The sequence below is a fragment of the Nasonia vitripennis genome, chromosome 4, assembly GCF_009193385.2.
Source record: "Nasonia vitripennis strain AsymCx chromosome 4, Nvit_psr_1.1, whole genome shotgun sequence".
NCBI lineage: Eukaryota > Metazoa > Arthropoda > Insecta > Hymenoptera > Pteromalidae > Nasonia > Nasonia vitripennis.
The window spans coordinates 22541678-22556674 of record NC_045760.1 but is presented as its reverse complement, the minus strand read 5'-3'; the positions used below and the strand labels follow the sequence as shown (position 1 = coordinate 22556674).

General features: G+C 35.5%; 1 protein-coding gene and 1 long non-coding RNA gene across 6 annotated transcripts in view; one reads left to right on the top strand and one right to left on the bottom strand.

Moving 5' to 3' along the window:
- The window catches only part of LOC116738579, a 189409-nt gene that overhangs the window by 25992 nt on the left and 148420 nt on the right, over nucleotides 1–14997 (bottom strand). The window lies entirely within an intron of this gene.
- LOC100115568 (cadherin-89D) overlaps nucleotides 1–14997 on the top strand; it is a 71325-nt gene that overhangs the window by 18452 nt on the left and 37876 nt on the right. For 3 of the 5 annotated variants that reach the window (XM_008219763.4, XM_008219753.4, XM_008219769.3), the window contains exon 1: nucleotides 13119–13639. The exons of 1 other annotated variant lie outside the window; for it this stretch is intronic. The gene's annotated coding sequence lies outside the window, so the exon portion shown is untranslated. Of the gene's footprint in view, nucleotides 1–5371; nucleotides 6077–13118; nucleotides 13640–14997 lie in introns of those variants that run through there. One more of the 5 variants, XM_008219756.4, reaches the window with a different exon arrangement.

The following is a 14997-nucleotide window of genomic DNA, read 5'->3' as shown; positions in this document are numbered from 1 at the left end:
TGCGCTATACGATAATGAATTCATTAGACATTACATTCTCTATCACTGCGATGAGGCTTTGTATTCAGTAGTAAAGATATCCTGAATTATCGTATTGAGAAATCTTATTATTATACGAGTCTATGATATATGCACTGATAGACTAATAATTCCGTTAGAATTATTTTTTAGAATGCTTCAAGAACGATATTTTTTCATTGTCTGCAGGCGAAACTAGAATGTATATCGATAGTGCGTATATGAGAAATTTTCGAACAGCGCGCGTATTTTTCAATTTCACGTGATTCGTGTATCATTTCCCTGGTAGAAAATTAGTATATTATGGCGATATTTGGACAATTTATTTTTTAAATAAGGTAACTATTAGTTTGTTTCAAAGTATTTCCAGTATTTCTATAGATATACGTCATTTTAACATGCGTTGCCGATAAAATTATTGCCATAATATGCTTAATTTTTTACGAGGGTTATTTTGGCACGTGAAAGTGTCTGTGAAGAAACTTGGTAGAAGTATTTAAAAAATATTGGAACGGATCTTCACGGTTTCGAAAATCTCGAGAAAATGAAGATTACGCTTACTTGTAAGAAGGTAGCCCTTTTCAGTGCAAAGCGAGGGCTGGTAAGAAGTCCTTGCATCCCGTCGGCGCTATATAACAAGACGCAAATAAATATAACCCTGAGTATAAGAAGTGCGAGACAGCGGCCCGAGGAGGATCGATGGTCGTTAATTAGGCGCGCTCAGAAGGATCCTATATACGGTCGCACGCGCGGTCCTTGAAATTCCAATATACCGTCATTGCCGGCTATCCTGCGGTTGGCGGCCGCCGAAGAAGCTGCCAAATTGTAACGGCCGCTTGTGTCATTAATCACAATATAGCGCTGCTGCGACGTCGTCCGCACGATAAATTGCATCGCGCCCCGAAGACACTCTCGACGCGAGTTCCTTCGCTTCGCTTCCGCTTCAGCTGCGGGACGAACTTTCAGGATTGCTCGAGTTTTTAAAACTCACTGTCTCTCCGCAAGGCATAAGCCTCTGCGCATTTTACGAATTTCTGTAAAAGGGCGGAGACGCAGAATTCACTTGTGCTTGTTAAGCAGTGCAAACAATTTTCTTTGTCCGAATAAATTGCAATTAAACGTCGAACCTATGCCAGTTTCCATTTAAAAAGAAGGAAAGAAACATGTAATACATAAATAAATCTTTTTTTTTCAACAGTTTGCGTACTCATTAAACAAGATCAGAGCACTTATTGAGCGATATGATACATACAATCATAAAATATTCCCGTAAAGCATGTTCGTAAAAAAGAAAATGTAAAGTTTTAGCAAGAACTAGTAGATCACACGATTTTTTGTTTCTTATTCGAAAATGCTTCAACTTTAAAAAAGAAATGAGATTGGAAACTTTAGTTCATATGCCTTTGATTTAAATATGCTTTAGTGGAGTGTGACACGTTATCATAATCATTAAAGTAATGAATGAATTATAAAAGAAAGTCGTTTAATGAATAATTTGATGGCATATTGTTATAATCAAAATAAAGCTCATATGCAATATCCTACAATTTTTCAAATTTTTTGTACAATACAAGAGGTGAAAATAATCAATGCTTCATTCGATTCTCGATTTCATTGCTTTTTCTTCAATAAACACCATCGATTATGACCACGAATGAATTGCGGAGAACCTGCCGGAATAAATCATTAATTCGTATCGTCCGATGTTAGCGCAACCAATAATTTAATAAAAAAGAAACGTTGCATTAAACTCGAAAGCAGTCGGCGATCTCTTGCTCGGTCCCGCACAGTCCAGTCACGGCTAATTAATTCGCGTCGCTTTAAATTTTCCTACACACACTTTGTAAGCCTCACTCGTTTCTTTGACGCTGGCACTGGCGCTCGCGCAAGTGGTGCACTTTCAAGATGCCAGTCGGCCTGTATAGGAGAAAACTGCGGGTAGTGAAGAGGAGAGAAAAATATTAAACAACTGCAAGTCATGTGCAAACGTGTACTTGGGAACTTTCCTTTATCGACGTGCTTGCCAATCAGCACACGCTTTTCAAAGTCGAGACGCGTGTGTATTTTTTTCAAATTTTTTCTCTTTTTTTCTGGACTGCGCAAAAATGCGTATTTAGCTTTTTAAATTTCAGTCACATTAAATGCAAATTTTTATTACTCTTACGTAGACATAAAAATATTAAGCACGAATCAAATGGGATTCCATAAAAATATTGTATATAGTCAATAATATGGAAAACCCACAGTCGAGGTAAAAATCTTTAAGCACAGCTGCTCATTATCGTTATAGTTTGCTCTTTCAAAGAACTGCTCCTCTGGGATATAAGATGCTGCAAAAATGTAATCAGAAGCCGTGCTCCTAGTCGAGGCGATTGAGATGTATTTACAGAGAACTGATGCAGCTTACGTGATAATGGAAGCATTGAGGAAAAAGAAAAGAGAATAAATCTATCTACCCAAGATGCTAGGAAATTAAATAGAGAAGATGGAACGTACTGTTGAGCTGCAACGATACGCATTATAAAACTAGTGCTTGTATACAGCAAGAAAACTGCAATCTACTGCGAGATAAATCAATATGAAGCTTATTGCATTAATCCAACACGCTGTGAATGCAGCTCTTCTATTGTTGTTAATCTTCCTTTTTATGTGCGATATCAAATTCAAATTTCAGTACAAAACTTGTAATTCAACATCGCAGTGCTTGACAACGATTGATATGTAAATAAGTACCAACAAATTGAAAGAACTGCAATTAACATTTTCTACGTAACAGCATCAGCCGTGGCGATGCCTCGGGCATGCTAAAGATCGATACACGACTGCATATACTTATGGTTTCCCCCTTGAGATCTTCGCGTTCTTAACATCCGAAAAGCCGGCGTTCGTCGAAAGTGAAAATTGCGGAGCGCACGAGAGCAGAAGAAGAGCGCTGAAAGCGAGTCTACGGCCGCTGGTCCGTGTCGCGCAAACCAACAACCGGTCAGTCACTGTTCGAGGAGCCGTGAGATCGCGATTTCATGAAAATCGACGAGAGGATTGTCGTTGTGAGACTCCAGCCGGAATACAGTCGCGCATTGCTCGCTGAGAAAAGTCAATTGGGGAGACGGCGTGCGATCGATCAATCAAATGCGAAATACTCTGTCTCCGCGAAAGCGAGAGTTGGCTTATTATTTGTTTAGCGAATCGCTGCAGAACGGATTTCCAACTCGATTCGCGAGGAGATTGTTGAGCGTGGATTGAATAAGTGTGCTGAAATTCGAGTTTGCGTGCCAGAATTTTATTGGTAAGATTTATCGGTGTTTGATAATTTAGGGCCATTAAGAAAATTACCGTTGGCTTGTAAACAAAAAAATAAGAGTTTTTATTGAATTATTTATTACGTTTTATTGAGATTCGTTGTAAGATTGTTTAAGAAAACGTCGAATCGCCGATGAAAGAAGGAGATTTTCATCTCCTTTTTGGAAATGCTTTTTCGTTAATACCACATTTTTCTCTACTCACGAGAATTACTTTCGAGGGTCTAAGCCCTTTAAATCATTAAAGAAGTGATGACTGCAAGAAAGAGAGAAAAAGATAATATGAGAAATGCACCTTTTGCAGGACGAGATATAAAAGTCTCGACGCGCTCTCTACCCGGCGAATTGGCCAATTTTATGTGAGTTTTATTAGCGCAAGTAATGGACGCGGGATATGAAACGAGGCAAGAGGAGAAGGATAAAGTATTTATTCAATTTCAGCCAAGATTTTCTTCTTGCTATAAACCCTATGCATTTCACGCTAAACGGAAACCAAAAACTTGAATTTTAATTTATGACTTTTAAGCCACTTTTATTTGTAGTTATTATAACATCCATCAATATACTTTTGCATTTGTAATACATTTTATTCAATACAATATCAATAAAACACGCATGTCGTTTTGCTGTTTACTCTTATCTTGAGTTACTACAGATAAATATACTTTTATAGTTAAAAATCTCATGATGTTTTCAAAAATAAAACAGAATCCATATTAATATTTATTCTTTGGGGGATATTTTAAAGAGTCGTGATACTTTATTTGAGAAAGAGAGCGAAACGAGCAATGCTCTTACTAAGCTCTGAACTCAACACAATGCCATTCAATTTCTTAAACGGCTGCCATAAAACAGCGCAAGATGATGCGTGCGATAGCAATTTTTCTTTCTTTCGACTATAGTTTCCTTCTTCTACTTCCGTATATTATGGTGTACACTGTCGTTTCTTCTATATATTGTACACTGCTGTGAAAGTGTATACTGTAGTATTTATAATTCCTATTTAATGATTTTTACTGTATTTTAACAGTTCATCATGCGTATATCAAAACGGAAAAAATTGTAGTAAAGTAATTCACTTTTTGGCTGATTAATCTTTGCAGATAATTGCGTATTCGATAATCTAAAAAACTCCAGAGAAACTCATGAACATCTTATGTACAAAAATGTTTACATGTGTATTACTAGCATACCATATCAAAGACTACTATAAAAAACAATGTTTTTTATTTTAACTTTCATAATTACAACAATACCCATATGGTTGTTACAATTCAACTTTTTTTCGTAACTTGCGCAACAACTTTTTTTAGTAAGAAAAGCATTTTCTAGAAGGAACTAATTTTGAGAAAGTGTAAAATGTATTTCGGTAACCTTTTTGTTAGGCATAGAATAAGTAAGTAGACGAACTTATGGCTCCAATAAACTATCCGTTCTGCGATTACATCCGCTGTGTTTTACTGCCCTAATTCATCCACTATTTTATAGGTTGCCAGCATAATTTTACTAATACGCTTACGATATACTGCACATTTTCGAATGTATTCACAATTAGTTCGACGTAACCGAAGATTATCTAACCCTCTCAAAATCAATACGAGGTGTGGTACCGCGATCATCAACGTTTATAATAATTAGTCCAAATACATTTCTAATGCAATTTGTGCATACACGCATCGCGTTCTGCAGATCGTAAGTAGATTACAAATAATTTTTTTCTGCAATCAAATGAATTATCAAGAACAATAATTAAATACAACAATCGTATACTTTCATTCACTGTTTTTCTTTATAAACAATCACTTTTCTCATCCTAATTCCTTGTATCAATCCACAAGAGCTGGCTGAATTCCTTGAATACATCAAAACGCGCTTATTAGAAGCAATATCCAAATATAGCAAAAGCATTTCTCGGTCTAGCAAAACCACTCACAAATACTTGTACGCATACCTCAAGTTTCCACAGCTCACACTCGCGAAATCGGTGTCTCCAAATCTCCACACTCGCGAACGATCAATTGGCGCTACAAAATCTCGGATCCGGCGTTGAAAAACTTCTGAGCGTCTGCTAATGAAAGGTATCCATCCCTGCTTGCAGCTCCGCTATATCTTTCACCTGGCGCTCGCCGTTTTCCCCTTCCGCAGACCAAGTGCAACAACAACCTGCCAGGAAACGCCGCTACTCGCTCGCAGTCGCTCGCGAAACACGAAACCGCGCGAAAGTTCGAATCCTGAGCGGCGATATGCTTTCGTTTTGTTTGGTTTCACGGGACGTCACGTACGCTCGCGCAAGACATCCTTGAACTTGAGTTTTGGTCCGCGAGGCTAGCGTTCTTCCATACTAGGCTCTGTGACATTTCCAACGAAGAGAGCAAGTTGAGTCTCTAGCAGACACCATCCCGAATATAAAAACAAAGCATGTAAAAATCGAGTGTCAAACATACATATTATTATAAATCGAAAGTTTCTCACGAAATAGGGAGTTGTTAATCAGTGGCTCTCCCTAGGACCAGTAATGTGCATTGTACCAAGTTAAAGTGAACGACGACAGAGTACAGTTATGGTTGCGCAACGGGCGAATCGTCGAAGCATTATAATAGCTGATTGACAATAATCGGCAACCGGTGCGGCGGTGAGCCTCTTCTTGGGAAAGTCGTCGTTGTGCTGAGCGATACGCGGAAATCGCCTGGAAAGTTCAGAGAGGGAAAGAAGTATCGCTAGTCGAGCGCACGTCGACAGAGGAGACCCGTTATTATGCGGTGAGCATACGTTCATACTCGACTAATTCATTCTCGACTAACTAGGATAATTTGCTTCGCGGGGCGCCAGATCCTACTTATCGAAAGTAAATGTCATCGTTTATCGGCCTTTCTTCTGTCTGCTTCTGTTTCTGTATCTATAGTTATTTTATACGACTGTTTGTTTTTTTACTATAGAGTTTGCGCAATGTTCTGAGGTATTTTGAGTAAATAAATAATTGATACACGATGCGACTTTAAGATAAAGAAATAAACTTTCTTCTCCGGTAGTTACGTAAATAAGAGCGTGCACTGCATGTGTAAAATTAATAGTTTTCAAATATTAGAAAACTATTTTAATGTACCATAACGAAGAATACGTTTTACTTATATACGCTCTTTATGAACTCAAATAATAATTGGCTCTTATACATAGGTGCTTGTTTTTTCTTACGTACAAGTTTTCACGCTTTCAGTCTCAGTAATATGCTAATGAACCATACTTTAGAGCTTTTTTTCTACAACGATATGAAATAACGCGTTGTTACATAGATCAAGGATTTCTCATTCGATAGATAAATCCGCGAAATAACTGTAACTTTGATTTATTTATGCAATTTTCTGTAATAAGCATACTTACATAAAAATACGAACTGCAGTTTTTGCCAAGTGTAAATAAGCTAATTTTGTCCCTAACGAGCTATGCTTTCGTTGGATTTAATCAACTTCCAATTACTGGCGTTTCCACATCTTTGAGAAAGCAAAAACGTAATTGTATTAGAGGTAAATAAAGTTAATGAAAATTCTGTACCCTTCGTGTGGCTACTTAGCACGTTAATTTTTACATCTGCAGAATAAATTTAATCATCCAGTCTAATAATTTGTTTCTCTTCCTTATAAAATTAGAACTCGAAAAATCACTTTCTGCCACTAAATAAACGTATTGTCCAATGTATAAATCTATACGGGCTGCACTTGGTCTGCAGATAATTCGAATCAGTCTATGCGTCATAACATGTAGAGTGCGCGTCTAACGTAATGGGCCACTTTCCTCCGCGTTGCACAAAGCTTAAGGCTTTGAAATTATTATATCGAGAGCTCGTCCCCACATTGATGGAAAGGAGAATCGCTATGGGCCACTTTGCAGCACTTGGTGAATCTATAAACAAAGCACTTTACGAGCACAGATTTTTTCGTCGCGCGCAACGACGCCGACGAAGGAGAAATCGCTCGCCGCAGCGCGGAGAAAAAGTCAACGGCAGTCATTCTTGCATCGACTTTTTCTATCCGTGATTTCATCGTAACAGGTAAAGTACATTACGACGCGTTCTTTATCTGGCTTTTTGCATGCGATCATCAAAAAGTACAAGCGTCGCAAGGCAGGGGGGGGGGGGGGGGTAAAAATTTTGAAAAATAAAAATTTGAAATGGTAAAGATTAGAAATCTAAAATTTTTAAACTAAGATTTAAAAATTATAAAAAAAATTTATAAAACAAAAATATTGAATTAAAATATTGCGAAAGGTGATATTTGTGGTCAAAATATTGCGCAAGGGATATTTTTATGAATTCCCAAATTTAGGTTTTCAAAATTATACCTTTCTAAAGATGTTAAAATAACTCCATCGGACTATAAGAGCACAATTAATTTTGAAATAATAGGCTATGACACTGTTCATTCTCAAAATTTGAGATCTCTGAACAGGTATGCCTTTCAAAAATAAAATAAAAACAGGCATGCCTGTTCAGAGATCTCAAATTTTGAGAACGAACAGCCTATTATTTCGAAATTAATTGTGCTCGTATAGACCGATAGAGTCATTTTAACATCTTTTGTAATTTTAAATGAGCGATAGTCTCACAATATATATATATATATATATATATATATATATATATATATACTTATATTATTAGAGCTGTATACCTTTCTAATATTTTGGAACTCAAAATTTTACCTTTCGTTACACGAAGAGAAATTTTCACGTAAATATTGAAATATATTTCACGAAAAATTATTATACCGTATAGTAACGGGAGCGCAAACTCAGATTTTATTAAATTTTGCTATACCAGTATAGTAAATTTTGAAGATACTAAATTTTACTATACTACATAGTAAATTTTATAGAAAGAAGATCGTAATAGTATATTGTGCAACTAGGGGGGAAAATTGGCTTTTTCTAGCGAGGGTGATGATTTCACCCAAGTCTAAAAAAGCCACTCCTCCCTTGTTGCACACCGTACTTTTTATGATGTGCACGAATAGGCCACTTATCATACATATGAAAGAAATGGGAAATTCGAGAACTTTTCAAAGTAAAATAATAGTACATTGAAAATTACAAAAATTTATAAAATTTTGAAAATATAAAAAATTTTGAAAATATAAAAAATTTATAAAATTTTGAAAATATAAAAAATTTTGAAAATTTTGAAAATATAAAAAATTTTGAAAATATAAAAAATTTTGAAAATTTATAAAATTTTGAAAATATAAAAAATTTTGAAAATATAAAAAATTTTGAAAACTTTGGCAATGTATAAAATTTTGTAAATTAAAAAAATTTTGAAATTACTTATATAGACACACAGATCCATTGGATAGGCTGCTGGGTGAGGAAAAAACTACTCCCTTGGGAGGAGAAAACGAAAAACTCGATTTTCCATTCATTTTATATGCATGGAAAGTGGCCTTTTTCGTGCACGTATGATGAAAAGAATCTTTTTTCTGCACACCTGCACCGAAAGTACCACATTTCCTCCCGGGCGACTGGAGGGGAATGTGAATTTTCGGTGCTGGTGTGAAGAAAAATAGTATAGGCACCACGGGAGGAAAATTGAACAGCCCATACCTGGTATTTGCCACTCTCGCCTTTGGCTCGGGTGACAATTTACACGAGATATGGACTGTCCAAGTTTTTTTCTCTCTAGGCACGTAATATACTAATGTTCTCCAACCATCTTGTGCTTAGGAAGAAGCTTTTAATGGTCAGAGAGCAATTATTATATTCTAATTATACATTATTATTTATTATATATTACAAGTTTTAAGCAATTATTAAATTAGAAGAGAAAGCTGAAACAAATAAAAAAATAAAAATTATTGATGCGGCGGCGGGCGGGATCGAACCTGGGATCTTCGGCGTGCAAGTCGAGTAATTCACCTAAGTGAACATTTAGTTCCAAAATTTCAAATCTTATATATTATTAACTACCTAAACATACAAACTAAACTAATTATTAATTATTCATGTAATAAATTTAAACTAAAGATATTAAGATATTTACCGTACGTATACGCGCATATACGTACACACTGGCGAGCGAGTACGTGTTTATAGGACCAAAAATGTTGTTATACCGCCCTAACCTCAAAATCACGAAGATCGTTTTCTCATTTCCAATAATATTTGATAACTTACCTACAGAATATTGGAACACACTTCTTATTATATGAACGTTCTTAGTGTAAGTTGTTTATACACAGGGGTAAACGTTTCTTGTTTCGATAAAATATATTTATGATAATTAATAATTTTGAGAGTTGCGGATAATTGACAATTAAAAAGTAATTTACATAAATGCTCGAGAATTTTGTTCTCAATATTTTATACTGTTTCAGTATTTAGGGGGATAAGCCCGGTATATTACTTATTTTTATGACACTACGTATCTCTGAATTTATGGATCAACACCTTTTATAGAGAGATTGGCATCATACTCGCTCCAGCATAATAGAATATCGAGACTGGATTTTATATTAAATATATGCTAGCTATGTCAGCGTCACCGAAAGTGTAAAAATATAAATAAGTACACGTAAGAAGATTTAACAAAGAACACACACGTAGGTACATGTTCTGAAACATGTTTATTTATGTAAAACTTTAACCGTGATGGCAGTTTATAAGATCTTCTTTATTGCCGATGTATTAAAATCCTGTAATATAAACAATGAAGTGAACCAATGTCTTCGTTTAGGAGTCAAGCACGTAATGGTAAAAGTCGTCCCAGCGTGAAAATTCAATGCAAAGCATCTGTAAATCGAGCCCTGGAATAACGTTATACGTTCCCCGCCGAATAAATGCGATGAGCACTCGAGTATACCGCAGCAAATATACATGTATCCATGTATCTACATATGCCTCCTCTCAAAGTTCCCAGGATACACGTGGGTTTCACAAATATAGAAGAGGTTGTGCATACTATACCTGATGCGTTCATGTATAAAATATTTGCGCAAAGACAAGCGCGCGATTTGATTGGATCTGTCGAGGCAAGCCCGCGATAGACCCGATATTTTCCGATGCGAGTAAATGCGAGAGCGAGCTGCGGACGCTGGCAATCACTTTCGTATCTATCAGCCAAGCTGATCGAGCGGCATTTTATGTGCATATTTTTGGCGAACAGCTATCACCGGCGCGCCGTGGATTACGCGTCTACGATTTTTTTATACATAAATTCAATAATAACTTCGGTGCAACATGCCCCATCCAACCCAATTATTTTTAGCAATTTTCCTATATTATTAAAAGCTGAAAGTTATATTTTGGCCTTTATCTCATACATATATACAAAATTAAACCACTTTTTAAATTAAATTATAAAAAATGCATAATTTAGGAAATACGTAATCGCCGAATACAATCCGTGTAACTTGGCATCATATAACGACGTACGCTATATTAATTAAATCTTTTAAGCTGAATCAGTACAATTCACTTTCAAAATTCAAGTGTATATACTGAACTAGAAAAACCTAAACTCAATAAAGAAAATTGCTTAGATTGAAGAAAGGCTCTAAGTAGCTTACTACATCCCTCTAAACTATGCTAAATACTACACTAAAGTCCTACAAACGAAATATCATCCTTTTGTTTACTTCCTCTTGAAAACTGCGATACAAAAGTATTGTATTATTTATCTGAAATTACAATAGAATAAAATTAAAATAAGATATATTTTAAGAATATCTACAAACAAAAATAAATAATTGATACAAATACAAATAAGTTACTAATTTTCCAGTAGTTTTGATGATAGTGTTGATGACCGCCAGAAGAAAACCTTGTAATAATCAAAACTTTGACAACAATAATGAAAAAAAAACAGGATAATACTGTATAAGCACCGACAGGCATTACGAACGCGAAGCGCGAGCGTCAGCGATCGTGCCTTATGCGCAAAACGCGAAGCGCGAGCGTTTTGCGTGCCTTGCATCGCCGTAAGGCCGCGCGTGGCGCGCTAGTTCTTTTCTCAACACTTTAGTGTTATATAGAGTTCAGAGCGTTTTCAGAAAAACATTGCCAAAGAAACATGAGAGCGGACATTTCCAGATTTTAAAAAGTTTGAAGAAAAGTTTTTTAGAAACGTTTAAAAACAAGCTTTGCTATGTAGAAAATTGTTTTGTTATATGTGTCATTCTACGAGAAGTCGGACACTTCGCGGTCGAAAAATGGGGCTCTTGTAATTTTGAGGTCACACTCACCAAACCAAGTTTTGCTTCCTCCTAGAGGAAGCTTTGTAATAGTAAAATTTTGAGTTTTGTCATAACTTCTAGAAAATAATTGTTGGCGTGTTAGAAGTTCAAATCAAGTGTTTTTAGAAAATGTCCGTATGGATGTGTGTGTATGTATATACCGTAATATTTTTGGAACTACTCCGTCAGTATCAATAAAATTTGACATGCATACAAATTTTTGGATTCTGAATTCGAATATTTATTTTTGAAACATACTATTTTGTTTTTTTTTTAATTCCCATTGTTACAAACAATTTAGCTGTAACCCACACAGCATGAAATATTTCCGAAATATTTCGGAAATATTGGAACTAAATATTTGAAATCTTCCAGGAATCTTTCGACGAAATATTTCTGAAATAATGTTATGTCCCTCGAATTCCTATATTGAAATATTTTTTTAAAGAATTCAGAAATATTTCTGAAATTTTTCACGAAATATTTCAGAAATATTACTGCAATAATATCATTTCATAAAATGCCCCGCCTTGCAAATCTCTCATGAAATATTTCCTTGAAATATTTCTGAAATGTTTCTAAATTATTTTGTGGCACGCAGTCTCCTGGGATTTGTATTTGAAATAATTCTAGATATTTAAGCAAGCTTCCGTAACATATTTCTTTAAAATATTTCTGATTTATTTCTGATTTATTTCTGAATTATTTCAGTGTTTAATCTTCACCGGAAAATTTTCAGTATAACAATTCTGGAATATTCCAGAAAACTTTCATAAAATATTTCTTTCCTAGATTTAAGCAACATTTCAAAATTATTTCTTAGCCCGTAGTCTCCTGGAATTTGTATTTGAAATAATTCTGGAATATTTAAGCAAGCTTCCAAAATATATTTCTTTAAAATAATTCTGATTTCATTCAGAATTATTTATGTGTTTAATATTTACTAGAAAATTTGCAGTAAAATAATTCCGGAATATTCAAGAAAGCTTTCATAAAATATTTCTTTCCTAGATTTGAGAAACACTTCTGAAATGTTTCTAAGTTTAATAATCACTATAAGTTACTAGTGAAATGATGATTCAGAAATATTTCTGAAAAATTTAATAAAATATTTCACCTGAAATAATTCAGAAATATTCCACATATCTTCCGTGAAATATTCTTCAAATGTTCCCGAATTGCTTGAAGGTACAGTCCTTAGATACGACTCCTTAGATCGGTCATGACTATCAGGAAAGCGATATCTGACGTCATGACCGTCCTAACCTTCTTCTACTTCTTCTTTTTATGGCCATGGTTCACTGTCTATGCGACTGCGAAGCCGATGCGCCACCTTGTTCTGAAAGCCCAATCAACAAAAGACTTGCCGCCATGTTGTGGCGCGTAAAGCAAAGTTATTGTTAATGTTAGTAATATTAAACTTTTGGATCAAATTATACGAAAAATAATTGAAATCATGTAAGCGGATAAACTGTTAATTCGTTAATTCGAACCCCTTTTGTTTTTGAATATAAAGAATAACTCCATAGTTTGACAGCAGGTACAAACACATAATTGATCCAGTGTGAATTCATGCGCAGGAGTTATATGAGCCGTATTAGTCGTCGCTTATTCATCGCTTGTTATCGATCGCCTTCTGCATGCCGTATCGATCGCTTTGGCTTCTCGAGACCTGCAACAATAAGGTGTTTATGTTGGCACATACGGCGGAGCACGCATCGAGCACGCATGGAGAACAATGGAGGAAAGATTAAACAAACAAAGTTACAAACCTTTTAAAAAGGCTCTTGCACTGGTAACGAGTTAGTCTCTGTCGGGTTTCCAAGCTGTAAAGACGGATTAATAAATCTGAACAAATCCATATTCAATTTATTTAATTACTTACCTGCGAATCTACGTACGCTCTGCAATACGTACACTTAACTGGCGCTGCGGACAGGATACTGCGAGGCTGCTGAATCGAGATTCTCCTCCAATACCGTGACGGAAATCATCAGAGAGGAAGCGGCTGGTGTTTCAACCCCTTCGTCGCAGTACTTTTGGGACGTCAAGTTTGAGGCCCACCTTCGAACAGAGATTCACCTGTAATCATCAAAGAAGAGAGTAAGTCTTTGAAATTCCCTATTCACCTATCTTTACCTTATCCCTAAATACGACTGATTTGAGAGCAAAATGGCGCAGCAAATCACAGTGGAACAATTTAAATTGAGGTTAGCCATATGGCGTGACGCGATACCAATTTATGAAGGAGGAACAAAGCTCCTTTCTCACTTTCTCCAAACATGCGATAAATTTGTTGAAAATTTAGTCACTGCAGAGGAAGCATTAAATACAGCGCTATTTGCGTTAATTAAATCAAGAATTCGCGGAGAAGCTTTAAATTTAATAGTCGCGAATGATCCAGCAACATGGAATGATTGTAAAAATCTCTTAATAAATAGATATAGCGATCCCAGCTCGGAGGACCTGCTATACAATAAACTTAGCTCTTGTTTTCAACTATCGAATCAAAATTATGAAAAGTATGCTGATGAAATTAAACAACGTTTAAATAAGCTAAAAGAACATATAAACTTAAACAATCAAGACCGTAACTTTATAAGTATGAAGATTGGGTTTTACGAAAATGTTGCGAAAAATACGTTTATAAACGGAATAAAAGAGCCGTATCACACACATCTTACACATTTCGAGTTGGCGGATATAGAGGCTTGTCTGATAAAATGCAGAAAGCTTGACAATCACGAGCAACAAGCTGCATGTTTAAATTTCGCGAGACAACGCGAAAGTAAACCAAAAACCAATAATGTAAACAATAATTCAAAGGGTACAAGCCCGTTTATGAATCAGAGAAATAATAGTCCGTTCAATAACTCTGGAGCAAATAAAAGTCCGTTTTCATTTGCACCTAGACCCGCAACTGCACAAAATAATTTTGTACCGACATTTGCAAATAATTTCGGACGACCTATTCAGCAAAATCGACCGACACCGATGTCGATTAATACCAGAAACACCAATCGGCCAAATAATAATCAGAGCAACCGGTCAAATAATTTTGTCCCTCAGAATAAATTCTTTAGGAGTACCGGACCACCGAATTTCATTTCCGAAGAGTTGCATTATCAAGAGGAGCAGCAAACGGAGGAAGATGCTTACAATGAGGAGCAAGAAGATATTAACGTGAATGACGACAATTATGAAAATCAAGAGAATTCAGAAAATGAAAAATTTTCAACGGGATTCCGATCCAACCGAAGAAACATAGTAAATTTAAATAACATAGGCAGTTCGCCCGAACTACCACACATAATAACTACAAATCCATCGCTTAAAGTACTAATAGATTCGGGAGCATCATCATCGATTATTAACCCTAAAGTAGCCTACGATTTATTTTCAAATTACGTTTTTCCATATAAATTCGAAATTAAATCTTTGCATAAAATAACGCAAGGGAC